Genomic DNA, 13,432 nt, shown 5'->3' on the forward strand with positions numbered 1-13,432 from the left:
GAAATCTCACTTCTGATTTCAGAATTCAACTGTCATGTGCCTCTAGAATGTCACAATATCCATTTCTCAGTCTTTATGCTTCTCTACATCCCTCAATTATCATTCATTTATTTGGAATCACTCATCTTCATCCTCATATTTATAAAATTCATCTTGATTGATGAAATGGATTTTTTTAATCCATTAAACTTTTTTTTATTCATTGGAACCCACTGGCCATAAGCACCCCCTTGCTGTTCATCATCCCTTTTTGAGAACAGCATCTGGGGGAGGAGCTGTGAAAAGAAGAAAAAATATAATGGCCGGAACTTGGTGTGACTGTGTCTTAAGTATGTTGAAGAGAAAAGTTCCCCTCTCTATGTATAGGAATGCATTTCTCAGTCTGTAGTGACAGAGAATACATGTACTGAAGAAACGTGGGCAGATTTCTCACTTGAGTGGCTGCAAGAGGTCTTAGCTAGAGCTGTCTTGTTTCACTCTTGTCATCTTATCTTGCCCTATGTCATGTTTCTGCCCAGGACCTAGAGTCCATGTCAGTACAAGATAATTTTCCCATGTTCACCCATTTAATTCACATCCCTAAAACTACAGAATACAGAGAAAGAAGCTCACAAAAGCTGACAGAGTTCACCTTGCCGGGCACCTCTATCTTCGTGAGTGCTGTTGTGCGAATCTTCACCTTGTCAGGGAATGCCACTGTCCTGGTTCTCACCAAATTGGCCACGTCCTTCTTCCTGAGCACACAGGCTATTTCAGAGACCATATACATTGGTCCTCATTACCTAGTACCCTCAAATCTCATGTCTCAGAACAATCCTCCTGTTCTTTGTCGTCCTGACCATCACCAGCTGTTATGCGGTCATGTGAAAATCTTTGAGGTGTAGAGTTTGTGAACAAGGGGGTGTGTGCCCAGTTGGTGTGTGTTTTCTTTAGTACTGGCCCAGATATAGCAGCTGTCTAGATGTCATCCCTGTTCCACTTATACTTCTGTGATGCTGTGGTGGCCCATTCTTTTGTGATCTCCTTCTTGCCATGAAACACTCCTTTATTGCCACTCCTATCCATGAAGTAAACAGTTTTTTTTTTTTTTTTTTTTTTTTTTTGCGGTATGCGGGCCTCTCACTGTTGTGGCCTCTCCCGTTGCGGAGCACAGGCTCTGGACGCACAGGCCCAGTGGCCGTGGCTCACGGGCCCAGCTGCTCTGCGGCATGTGGGATCCTCCCGGACCGGGGCGCGAACCCGTATCCCCTGCATCGGCAGGCGGACTCTCAACCACTGCGCCACCAGGGAAGCCCCGAGTAAACAGTTTTTTATTCCCCACACATATGTTCAGGCTTCATGGGCTTGGTTTACATTTCCTGCACAGAAGCCCTTATCACCTCTACCATGCTTTGGATCGCTTCATCTCGGGGCTTTGCCACCTGTACCTCCCACCTCACCATGGTCATTGCCTGGTATGGTTGTGCCTCTATCACTTACCTCAAGACCGAGCTGGCCAATTCAGTAGAAAATAGGCCGTCTCTGAGACCTACACCATCATCTCTCTGCTGTTGGACCCTGTTGTTTACAGTGTGGGGTACATGGAAACCAAGGATACCATGTACAGAGCTATGGACAGAAGCATTTCTTAACAGGTTGACTCATTTCATCAGGAGACCTTTAGTCCTGGCCAATGTTTTTCCTCCTTACGAACATTTCACAGCTCATGCATAGACCAAATAGAAAGCTGTGTTGTGAACTGGTTCAAGCACTTAACCTGCTCTTCTACTCATGCTCCAGAAAGAAGGCAGAAGCCAGGCTTTCTGATCAGGGTACACGTGACTGCTGAGTCAGCAATACTCCAGAAGCACTTTGATGACTTCTTCTTATGTGGGAGCATTTTAATTGAAAATCCTCCTGGCTCCCACCTCACCTGGCCATTTGGTACTTGACTTTTGTCTGTGCATGGAGCAGACCCAGTGACGGTGACCCAGTGACTTCAGTTAAAGAATCTCAGGGACCACCTGAGACTGTCTCCACTTCCATGATCTCAGTTATATGATCCTTAATAGGCATTTCAAAAAGACTCTCTTTAACCATTTGCTGATTGAAAAATAAATAGTTGTAACGAGAGAGGCCCTTCTTTCCATGAGTTCATCCCCACTGGCCACTTAAATAGTGTGTATTTAGGTGGAGTACCCTTTACTTTTATAGGTGAAAACAAAGACCCTTTAAAACAACATTATTATCGCAGCCCTGGAAACTGAGCACAGGGAGAACAGAGGGGTGTCTCTTCTCAAGGAATGGTGCCTTCATCGAGAACTCCTGTTCTCAAAAATTTCTTGTCCCTCTAAAGCGAGGGTCCCCAGCCCCCGGGCCACGGACGGATACCGGTCCGCAGCCTGTTGGGAACCGGGCCACACAGCAGGAGGTGAGCGGCGGGTGAACGAGCGAAGCTTCCTCTACCACTTGCTCCCCATCACTTTCATTACTACCTGAACTGTCCGCACCCCACCCCCGACCCGGTCCGTGGAAAAATTGTCTTCCACAAAACCGGTTCCTGGTGCCAAAAATGTTGGGGACCCCTGCTCTAAAGCCTTTGAGAACTGTTAATTCTATAATGGCTATGTGGTAGCTATTTGGAGTGGCAATGGCTAATTCTGGGCAAGTGACTTTGATTGCTCTTCTCTAGGTGTGAAATGCAATTTCTAATAAATTGAGCCCAACAATGCCCAGTTTCCCATCTGATGGGTGAGTGGGGTCTGAAAGTTTATTTGTGTCCCATGTCTTTTCCCACTGGAGTTCTTCCTCTGAAGAGCTCTTCTCTTTTATAACTTACACTTTTGTCTCTTGGACGGGTGGTTATGTGTTTAATTAAGAAATATTTATGTACCTCAACTGTTAGAACTAGACAATACATTGGAAAAGGCTAGTATAGTAACATCTATTTTTATAGTTTCCTATATTTTGAATATAAATGACCCATTGTTATTTCAACTCCAAGGCCAATCTTTCCATTTTCTATCTTACACTTTTGTCATATTTTTAACCTCAAAATCAGGATTGAGGCACATCTTGGCCACCTGTGATTTTTCTGTCTTCAACAGACCGCTGAAGGTCAAGGGTCCCAGGCATAGGGGATGCCTTCTCCTGGAATCTCTCTTTTGTCTCACACAGAAGACAGGGAGGGTTAATAAGTGAAGCTAGTATCTTAGGATCAGCACCTGATGTACCGTAAGGGTCGGTTCTGAAGCTGAAGTCCACAGATCCTTAAGGGGTTCTTGAAGGGGTTTCAATGGGTTTGTGAACTCCCTAAAATTGTGTGCAAAATATTGTGAGTGTGGGCATGTGTGCATTTTTTCATCAAATTTTCAAAGAAATCTCTCATATACCAAAGATAAAAATCTGTTGCTCTAGATTAGGGTTTTGTAAAACTATTTTGACTCAGACCCATAGTAAGAAGTATATTTTATATTGCAGTGCTGTATGCATGCATGCACATACACATCTTTAGATACATCTTGATCAAAATCATCACAAAACAATTCAAGAGCTGAAGTCAGGAAAATCCCAGAATGAGAAATGGCAAGAAGTCCTGTGTGGCCAGAGAGGAGTGACAAGAAGAGTGCATGATAGAAAATAAATTGATCGAGGCTGCCTTCATCATCATGGTCAGCATCATTGACAGCTACTCTCTTTTCCTCTCTCTGCTCAACCCAGGCAACACTAGTTGCTCCTTTATGTCTGCTGCCACAGTTGTTTGCACATATTTTAAGTATTTTAGTATTATTTATCATGGTGTATTCCATTAAAATATATATAGTTTTTAGTAGGAAATTTGTCATACTTTCACTCAAAATATAAGTGCCGAGTATTTATAATGTACCAGTCATTGTCCTAAGCCAGATAGATTCTGTATCCCTAAGGAGCTCAGGCTCTCAAGAGAGAGACCATCATGTTAAAAAAAAAAAAAAAAAGGTAGGCATATCTCTTTGCTCTTTGCTTTGTTGTGCTTTGCAGATATTGTGGTTTCTTTTTTTACAAATTGAAGGTTTGTGGCAACCTACGTTGAACAAGTTGATGAGTGGCTTTTTACCAACTGGAACATTTTTAAATAAAGTTATGTACTTTTTTTTTTTAACATAAGGCACACATACAAGACTACAGTCTAGTATAAACCTATGTACTTGGGAAACCAAAACATTTTTGTGGCTCCCTTTATTGTGATGTTCATTTCATTTTGATGGTCTGGAACTAAATTCGCAGTATCCCTGAGGTGTGTCTATATGCAGAAGCTGGGATAGGTACACAGCTAGGGGAGGTCAGGGTGGTAGGGACCGTGGGGGGAGAGTTTGGTCACAAAGGAATGAGCACTCAGTTCTACCTGGTGTAGTTCAGGAGAGGATGAAGTCAGGATGGAAGATTAGGGTATTCACATAGGTGAACTGAATTTGGGTAGGGTGAGAAAGATGAGGGTAAGCAAAGGGAATAGCATGGCTAGCTCAAACTTGAAGAGACTTGAGAAGGACAGGCATGCTTGCATCCATCTCTGCATTCCTGGTACCCAGCACAGGGCTCTTAATACAACTTTGGATGGATGAACTGATGAGCATTTATAAAGTGCCGGGCCTTGTGTTTGTGTATTTCAGTGTTCTGTAGCCAGTAGAAGCATCTGCCCTTATTTCCTCTGGCCACCTTATAGTCTTTCTTTATCTCAGGGCGAAAAGGAGGAAAAACATGTTGGAAAAGAAAAAATCCATGGGCTCTTTTCCATCCATCAGATCACTCTGTAGCTTAGGCCAAGTTCTCCTACACCCTCTTTTCAACCTGTATGAAATGTTAAGGGAGGAAATAGCTTCAGCAAACCCAACAATAAGTCAAGCAAAATCTTCATGAAGGTGACAAGTGCCTTTGGCAGAAGAGAGAAGGTGGCAGAAGAGGTGAGTCCTAGAGGACCAAAAGATGGGCCTAGCACATAGACAAGGTTTTTATAAAAGCAGATTTAAAAGGTACCAGTCTGCAATTCAGTCTGCTGGTGTATGTGTGTGTCTGTGTGTGTTGGCCTTGGGGGAAGGAAACTAATATTTGAAGGTCTAGAACGTGACAAACACTATAATAGGAAATCACATTACTTAATAATACTTCCTTAAAATACTTCCTTAAAATTATATATTAATTAACTTTAAAACTCTTATTTTACCTGCATTTTCTAATTTGCGATGTGTAATACTTTTACAAACATTATTTTCCCTATTTTACTACTGCTGCTGCTCTTATCACTATGGGTAGAGCTAACTTATAAGCCAGATACTGTTCTGAGTTATTTATATGTGTTCAATCTTTTAATCCTCATACAACCCTATGAGATAGGTAATATCAATATTTATTTATTTATTTATGCATGCATGTCGTGCCATGCAGCATGCAGGATCCTAGTCCCCCAACTAGGGATCAAACCCACGTCCCGTGCAGTGGAAGCGTGGAGTCTTAACCACTGGACTGCCAGGGAAGTCCGGAGATAGGTAATACGTTGCATGTTAGGTACAGAGTTTGAGCAACTTGTCCTAGGACCCACCCTGGGGAGTGGAGTCCTGGGATTGAACTCAGGCTCTCTGACTCCACAGCCCACACCCATAAAATGAAGAGACTCAGCAAAGTTCATACAATAAGTGACAGGATGGGGCTTGGAAAGAACTGGGCCTCAGACCCATGTGGACTAACTCTAAATTCCATATCCAGACTTATACACACACACACACACACACACACACAAACACACACTACTCTGTCTCTCTCCCTGCCCACAACACCACATTTATCCATTCTCACAGGATAAGGACTAATATGCATATAAGTCAGTTTTCAGATAATTGAACATATCCTTTCTCGGTCCAAATATATCTCTGGTCAAACATTATTAATAGAAATTTCTCAAAGATATTATCCTCTTCTTTGCCTTTGTAAACAAAATATACACATTTACCAGTTTCCTGGGATAGTTACCATGTCTTGAGCTGTGGTGTGTTAATATCCTCAGAAATTTCTGAGCATGAGGGGTGTTGCCTCTGTGTTAAATTATACACAGATTGCAAGGAACATTTGTGTGTGTGTGTGTGTGTGTGTGTTTTCAGGCAAGCCTTTATTGGGGCCCCTGCTGCAGCTGTGGGGAGCAAGAACAAGTAACAGGTTCCTTTGCTCTCTCGCTCCCTAGGGGGTGGGAGGTGGGCAAGCTTGTTCCTTATATAGGGTGAGGGGAACTTTTGTGGTTTTTAAAAACCACTTTATTGAGATACAATTTATAGTTCATAGAATTAACTGTTTAAATATACTATTTAGTGGATTTTAGTTTACTTATAGAGTCACTATCATCACCATAATCTAAATTTAAAACATTTTTCTTCCCCTAAATAGAAACCCTCTACCTAGTAGCAGTCACTCCTCATCTTCATTCCCTCCAGCCTCCAGCCCTAGGCAACCACTATTCTGTGAATTTGTCTCTGTAGATTTGCCTCTTCTAGACATTTCATATAAGTGGAATCATCCAATATGTGGTCTTTAGTGTGGCTCCTCTCACTTTGCATAAAGTTTTCAAGGTTCATCTGAACAATGTCGTAGTTGGTATCAGTACTTCATTCATTTTTATGGCTAAATAATATTCTGGTGTGTGGATATACCATATAATTAATTTTTGAATGTTAAATCAACCTTGCATTCTTGGGTTAGTTCCCACTAAGTTATAGTCTAAAATCCTTTTTATATTGTGCTGGAATCAATTTGCTAGTATTTTGTTGAGGATTTTTGCACCTATATTCAGAAGATATTTTGGTCTGAGTTTCATTTTCTTGTGAAGTCTTTGGTTTTAGGGTCAGGGTAATGCTGGCCTCGTAGGATGAGACAGGCATAGGTTGCAAAGATAGTACAGGAAGTCTACTGTACCTTCCACCCGGTTTTCCCCAATGGTTACCTCTTACTTAATCATAGTACTACATCAAAATCAGGAATTTGACATAGGTATTATGTGTGTGTGTGTAGTTCTATGTCATCTTATCACGTGTATAGATTTACGTAACTATGACTGAGATTCCTTTACCCTCCTATTCATAATATATGTCTTAAATATCTCCTCTGCATACACTGGTAACCATATTAGACAGGGTTATAATTTTTTCTTCAACCGTCGAACATAATTTAGAAAACTCAAGAGGAGAAGAAAAGTTTATGGTATTCACCTGTATTTTTGCCTACTGTGTTCTTCCTTCCTTGCTAACATTCCAAGGATTTTTCTTTTATTCCCTTTCAATTTAGAGAACTTCCTTTAGCCATTCTTTTAGAGTAGGTCTGCTGGTGACAAATTTTTAGCTTTCCTTTCTCTGAATATGTCTTTATCTCTTTCATCACTAAAGACTGTTTTCACTAGATACTGAATTCTGGGTTAACAGTTCATTTCTTTCAGCAGTTGAAAAATATTGTGCAACTTCCTCCTGTCCCCCACAGTTTCTGACAGGAAAACCACTGTCATTCAAATTGTTTTCATTATTTCTCTCTGACTGCTTTCAATTTTTTTTCTTTGCCTTTTGTTTTCAGAAGTTTGACTATGTTGTGTCTCTGTGTGGATATTTTTTTGGTTTATTCTGTTTGGGGTTTGCTCAGATTCTTGAGTCTGTAGGTTTATGTATTTTGACAAATTTGGGAAACTCTCAATCATATGTCTTCTAATTTTTTTTTTTTTTTTTTTTTTTTTTTTTGCGGTACGCGGGCCTCTCACTGCTGTGGCCTCTCCCATTGCGGAGCACAGGCTCCGGACGCGCAGGCTCAGCGGCCATGGCTCACGGGCCCAGCCGCTCCGCGGCATGTGGGGTCTTCCCGGACCGGGGCACGAACCCGTGTCCCCTGCATCGGCAGGCGGACTCTCAACCACTGCGCCACCAGGGAAGCCCTTCTAATAATTTTTTAGTTCCATCCTCTTTCTCCTCTTTCCCTGGCACTCTGATGACATGAACATTAGATCTTTTATTATAGTCTTACTTGTTCCTTAGACTCTATCCATTGTTTTTCCATTGATTTTCTTAGTTGTTCAGATTGGATACTTTCTATTGTTCTATTTCAAATTCAAATTCTTTCTACTGTTCTTTCCATTCTTCTGTTGAACTTATCCTTAATTTTGACTACTGTATTTTTTTAGTTCTAAATTTCTATTTGCTTCATCTTTTATATCTTATATTTCTTTATTGAGACTTCCTATTTTTTGCTTAGTTCTTTTTAGTTTGTTTCAAGCATGTTTGTAATTGTTCATTGAAACATTTTTATGATGGCTTCTTTAAAATCCTTATTAGATAATTCCAGCATATGTGTCATGTTGGGGTTGATATCTGAATGTATTTTTTTCATTCAATTTGAAGTATTTCTGGGTCTTGGTATGATGAATGATGTTTGATTGAAACTTGAATATTTTTAGTATTATAAGACTCTGGATCTTATTTAAGCTTACGGTTCAGCAGGCCTCCTCTTACACTGCTCTGAAGGGAAGGAATTGCCACCTCTTTATTGCCAGGTGGGGGTGGAAGTCCAGGTCCTCCGCTTAGCCTTTTTTGACAGCAGGATGATCAGGTTCTTGTTACTGCTGGGTGGGAGTGAGAGTTCAGGCTCCCCAGTAGACCTGAACTGATAACATCCTGGCTGGGAGAGGTAGGGTACCTCTTTACTGTCCCTTGTGAGGTCTCACTATACTATAAGTGGTGGCCTTGTTACTGCTGGATGGTGCTGAAAATCTTGACTTTCCAATAAGCCTCCTCTGATACACCCCTGAAGGGGGGTGGGTAGAAGCACCTATTACCACTGCATAAGGCCAAAGTCCAAACTCCCAACCTGGTCTCCACTGAGACCACTGGAGGGGTGGGGGGTTCTTGCTGCCTAGCAGAGATGAAATTCCTGGTTACACATTCAGTCTTTTTTTGACACCATTCTAGTGGAGTGTTGGGATGTCTCATTACAGACTGGTAAGGGTAGAAGCCGAGGCTTTCTACTTTGTCTTTGATGGTAGGGGTGCATTTGGGGAAGCAGTTTTTTTTTTCTGTGGTGTTTTGTTGGAATAGTTTTTATTCCAAAGTTTTCTGTCTTGTTAGGTTATCCCTTTCCTGTACTGTGTCTAGAGACTGCAGACCTTTCTCGGGGGCCTTTTGTGTGTCTGCACCCATTGGTATTTTCGGGTCACTGGCTTTTTGAGTTTGCAGTCTGGGGTGTATGAGGCCAAAAGAAAATGCAGTGAGCTCCCCACTGTGTCATTCCTCAGGTCCTGTGGTCTCTAGCTGGTCTTTCTCCTTCTCTCCATCTTTCAGTCTTTTTATGTTTATTTCATATACAATGTCCAGGGTTTTAATTTTTACTTAGTGAGAGAGTAGGGAAAAGTACTTCAGCTTACTGGAAGTTAAAGTCTTAGGTATTGTTTTATGTACTTTCTCTTTTAATAAATATAGATATGAAAGAAAAGTATGTGATTACATAGGTAACTATAAAAGATGGTATAATTATCATTATGGAGTTCTTTGGTTTTTTTCCCCCATGGATTTAAATTATATCTGATGTCAATTCCTTTCAGCCTGAGGAACTTCTGTAGTACTTCTAAGGCAGGACTGCCAACAACAAATTCTGTTTTTGTTTACCTAGAAATGTGTTTATTTTGCATTCATTTTTCTTTTTTTTTTTTTTTTTGTGGTACACAAGCCTCTCACTATTGTGGCCTCTCCCATTGCAGAGCACAGGTTCCGGACGTGCAGGCTCAGCGGCCGTAGCTCACGGGCCTAGCCGCTCCACGGCATGTGGGATCTTCCCAGACTGGGGCACAAACCCATGTCCCCTGCATCAGCAGGCAGACTTTCAACCACTGCGCCACCAGGGAAGCCCGCATTCATTTTTGCAAGGTAGTTTTGCTGGATATAGGATTCTTGGTTGACAGTATTTTCTTTCAGGACTTTGAATATACCACCCCACTGTCTTCTGGCCTTGGTTACTTCTGATGAGAAGTCATTTGTTGATCTGATTGGGATTCTCTTGTGTACATGATGAGTTGTTTTTTCTCTTGCTGCTTTCAAGATTTTCTTTCCTGTGTTTGGCTTTTGACATTTTGGCAATGATGGATCTGAATGGGTATTTCATTGTATTTATCCTACTTAGAGTTGAGTTTCTTGTCTGTGTAGATTAACATTTTCCCTCAGATTTGGGAAACACTCAGTCATTATTACTATTACTATTATTGTTGTTTTTATTTATTGTTTTATTTTCTTGGCTGCATTGGGTCTTTGTTGCTGCGCATGGGCTTTCTCTAGTTGTGGCTAGAGGGGACTACTCTTCATTGCAGTGCATGAGCTTCTCATTGCAGTGGCTTCTCTTGTTGTGGAGCATGGGCTCTAGGCATGTGGGCTTCAGTAGTTGCAGCATGTGAGCTCAGTACTTGTGGCTCGCAGGCTCTAGACAACAGGCTCAGTAGTTGGGGTGCACAGGCTTAGTTGCTCCGTGGCATGTGGGATCTTCCCAGACCAGGGCTCGAACCCTTGTTCCCTGCATTGGCAGGTAGATTCTTAACCACTGCAACACCAGGGAAGCCCTCAGCCATTATTTTTTTGAAAATTTTCCCCCTCTCTCTGATTCTACGATTATGCATATGTTGGTAAGTGTTTTGGGTGCCTTTGATATTCTGCAGTTTAAATATAATATGCCTCAGTGTAGATTTTTTGGTATTCATTTTGTTTGGTGTTCTCTGTATTTCCTGGATCTATGGTTTGGTGTCTGTCATTAATTTTGGAAAATTCAGTCATTATTACTTCAAATAGTTCTCCTTTTTTTCCTTCTGATATTTCTATTGTGTGTGTAATTATACATCTTTTGTAATTGTCCTACAGTTCTTTGATATTCTGTTTTGCTTCTTCTCTCTCTCTGTTTTTTTTTCATTCTGAATTTCACTTGAGGAAATTTCTATTGACGGATTTTCAAGCTCACTGATTCTTTCCTTGACTGTGTCCAGTCTACTGATGAGTCCATCAAGGGTATCCTTCATTTCTGTTAAAGTGTTTTTGATTTTTAACATTTGCCTTTGATTATTTCTTATCATTTCCATCTCTTTGATTACAGTACCCATCTGTTCTTGCATGCTGTCCACTTTTCCCATTAGAATCCTTAGCATATTCATCATAGTTATTTTAAATTTCCAGTCTGATAATTCCAAAATCTCTGCCATATCTGTGTCTGGTTCTGCTGCTTACTTTGTCTCTTCAGACTTTTTCCCCTGTCTTGTATCACATCTTATAATTTTTTCTTGTAAGCTAGGCATAATATAGGTAATAGAAACTGAAGTAAAAAGGTCTTTAGTATGAGATTTAAGACATGTTTATCTGGCTAAGAGATAAGCTGTGTTTACTCTTTGTTGTAGGTGTTAGTTTCCTTTAGTGTCCTTGTTTTTTTCTCCCTCTTTTCTTTGGATTTCCCTCCAAACTTCTTAAATAGAGTCTGTCTTGCAGCTCTCTCACTTGCAATCCACTGTTACTAGACTGGGTGTCTGATGTGGTGGTAAGGTTTTGGAGAAGAGAGGTGATTAAATCTTTATTCAGAAAAATTTTAGTCTTTTTAAAAAATGTTTCTTTATTAATAAATAAAGAGATACTCCAGTTCATTATAGTCCAGAGGTCAAGCTACTTTCTTGCAAAGTAACTGTGGCATGTTTGAGATTGAAGACCATGTATATTAGCCTGACTATCATATTCTTTATGTACCTTAAAATGATTTGAGGGAAAAGTATTAATTTTCCTTTTCAGTAACCTTTTTCTTTATTCTTTTTCTTATCTAAGAACACTTGCAATCCTTCTACAGAAATCAATAGCTTACATTTTCCATTAGTCCCTGCACTGATGAAGGTTTTAAAGTAATGAGTTCAGAATTTATTTCAATAACATAGTCTTGATACAAATGCTGGTAGAAGAAGCCCAGTGGCTCACAGAAAACATAATAATAACCAGGTTTAACATTCATCTGTCTTTTTTTCTGATTTATCATACAGTATTTATATCCAATTAATTTGATGTATATAAAATTGAATTTTTGAATTTTATTTTATTTATATTTTTATACAGCAGGTTCTTATTAGTCATCAATTTTGTACACATCAGTGTATACATGTCAATCCCAATCTCCCAATTCATCACACCCCCACCCCCACCCCCCGCCACTTTCCCCCCTTTGTGTTCATTCGTTTGTTCTCTATAACTGTGTCTCAATTTCTGCCCTGCAAACAGGTTCACCTGTGCCATTTTTCTAGGTTCCACATATATGCATTAATATACAATATTTGTTTTTCTCTTTCTGACTTACTTCACTCTGTATGACAGTTTCTAGATCCATCCACATCTCTACAAATGACCCAACTTCAGTCCTTTTTATGGGTAATATTCCATTGTATATATGTACCACATCTTCTTTATCCATTCGTCTGTCAATAGGCATTTAGGTTGCTTCCATGACCTGGCTATTGTAAATAGTGCTGTTATGAACATTGGGGTGCATGTGTCCTTTTGAATTGTGGTTTTATGCCCAATGTGGGTATATGCCCAGTAGTGGGATTGCTGGATCATATGGTAATTCTATTTTTAGATTTTTAAGGAACCTCCATACTGTTCTCCATAGTGGCTGTATCAATTTACTTTCCCACCAACAGTGTAAGAAGGTCCCCTTTTCTCCACACCCGCTCCAGCATTTGTTGTTTTTAGATTTTCTGATGATGTCCATTCTAACTGGTGTGAGGTGATACCCCATTGTAGTTTTGAATTGCATTTCTCTAATAATTAGTGATGTTGAGCAGCTTTTCATGTGTTTCTTGGCCATCTGTATGTCTTCTTTGGAGAAATGTCTATTTAGGCCTTGGCCATTTTTGGATTGGGTTGTTTGTTCTTTTTTAATATTGAGCTGCATGAGCTGTTTATATATTTTGGAGATTAATCCTTTGTCTGTTGATTCGTTTGCGACTATTTTCTCCCATTTTGAGGGTTGTCTTTTTGTCTTGTTTATGGTTTCCTTTGCTGTGCAAAAGCTTTTAAGTTTCATTAGGTCCCATTTGTTTATTTTTGTTTTTACTTCCATTACTCTAGGAGGTGGATCAAAAAAGGTCTTGCTGTGATTTATGTCAAAGGGCGTTCTTCCTATGTTTTCCTCTAAGAGTTTTATAGTGTCTTGTCTTACATTTAGGCCTCTAATCCATTTTGAGTTTATTTTTGTGTACGGTGTTAGGGAGTGTTCTAATTTCATTCTTTTACATGTAGTTTTCCAGCTTTCCCAACAACCACTTATTGAAGAGACTGTCTTTTCTCCATTGTATATCCTTGCCTCCTTTGTCATAGATTAGTTGACCATAGGTGAGTGGGTTTACCTCTGGGCTTTCTACCTTGTTCCATTGATCTATATTTCTGTTTTT

This window comes from Mesoplodon bidens (assembly GCF_964165515.1).
Source record: "Mesoplodon bidens genome assembly, chromosome: 2".
Lineage (NCBI taxonomy): Eukaryota > Metazoa > Chordata > Mammalia > Artiodactyla > Ziphiidae > Mesoplodon > Mesoplodon bidens.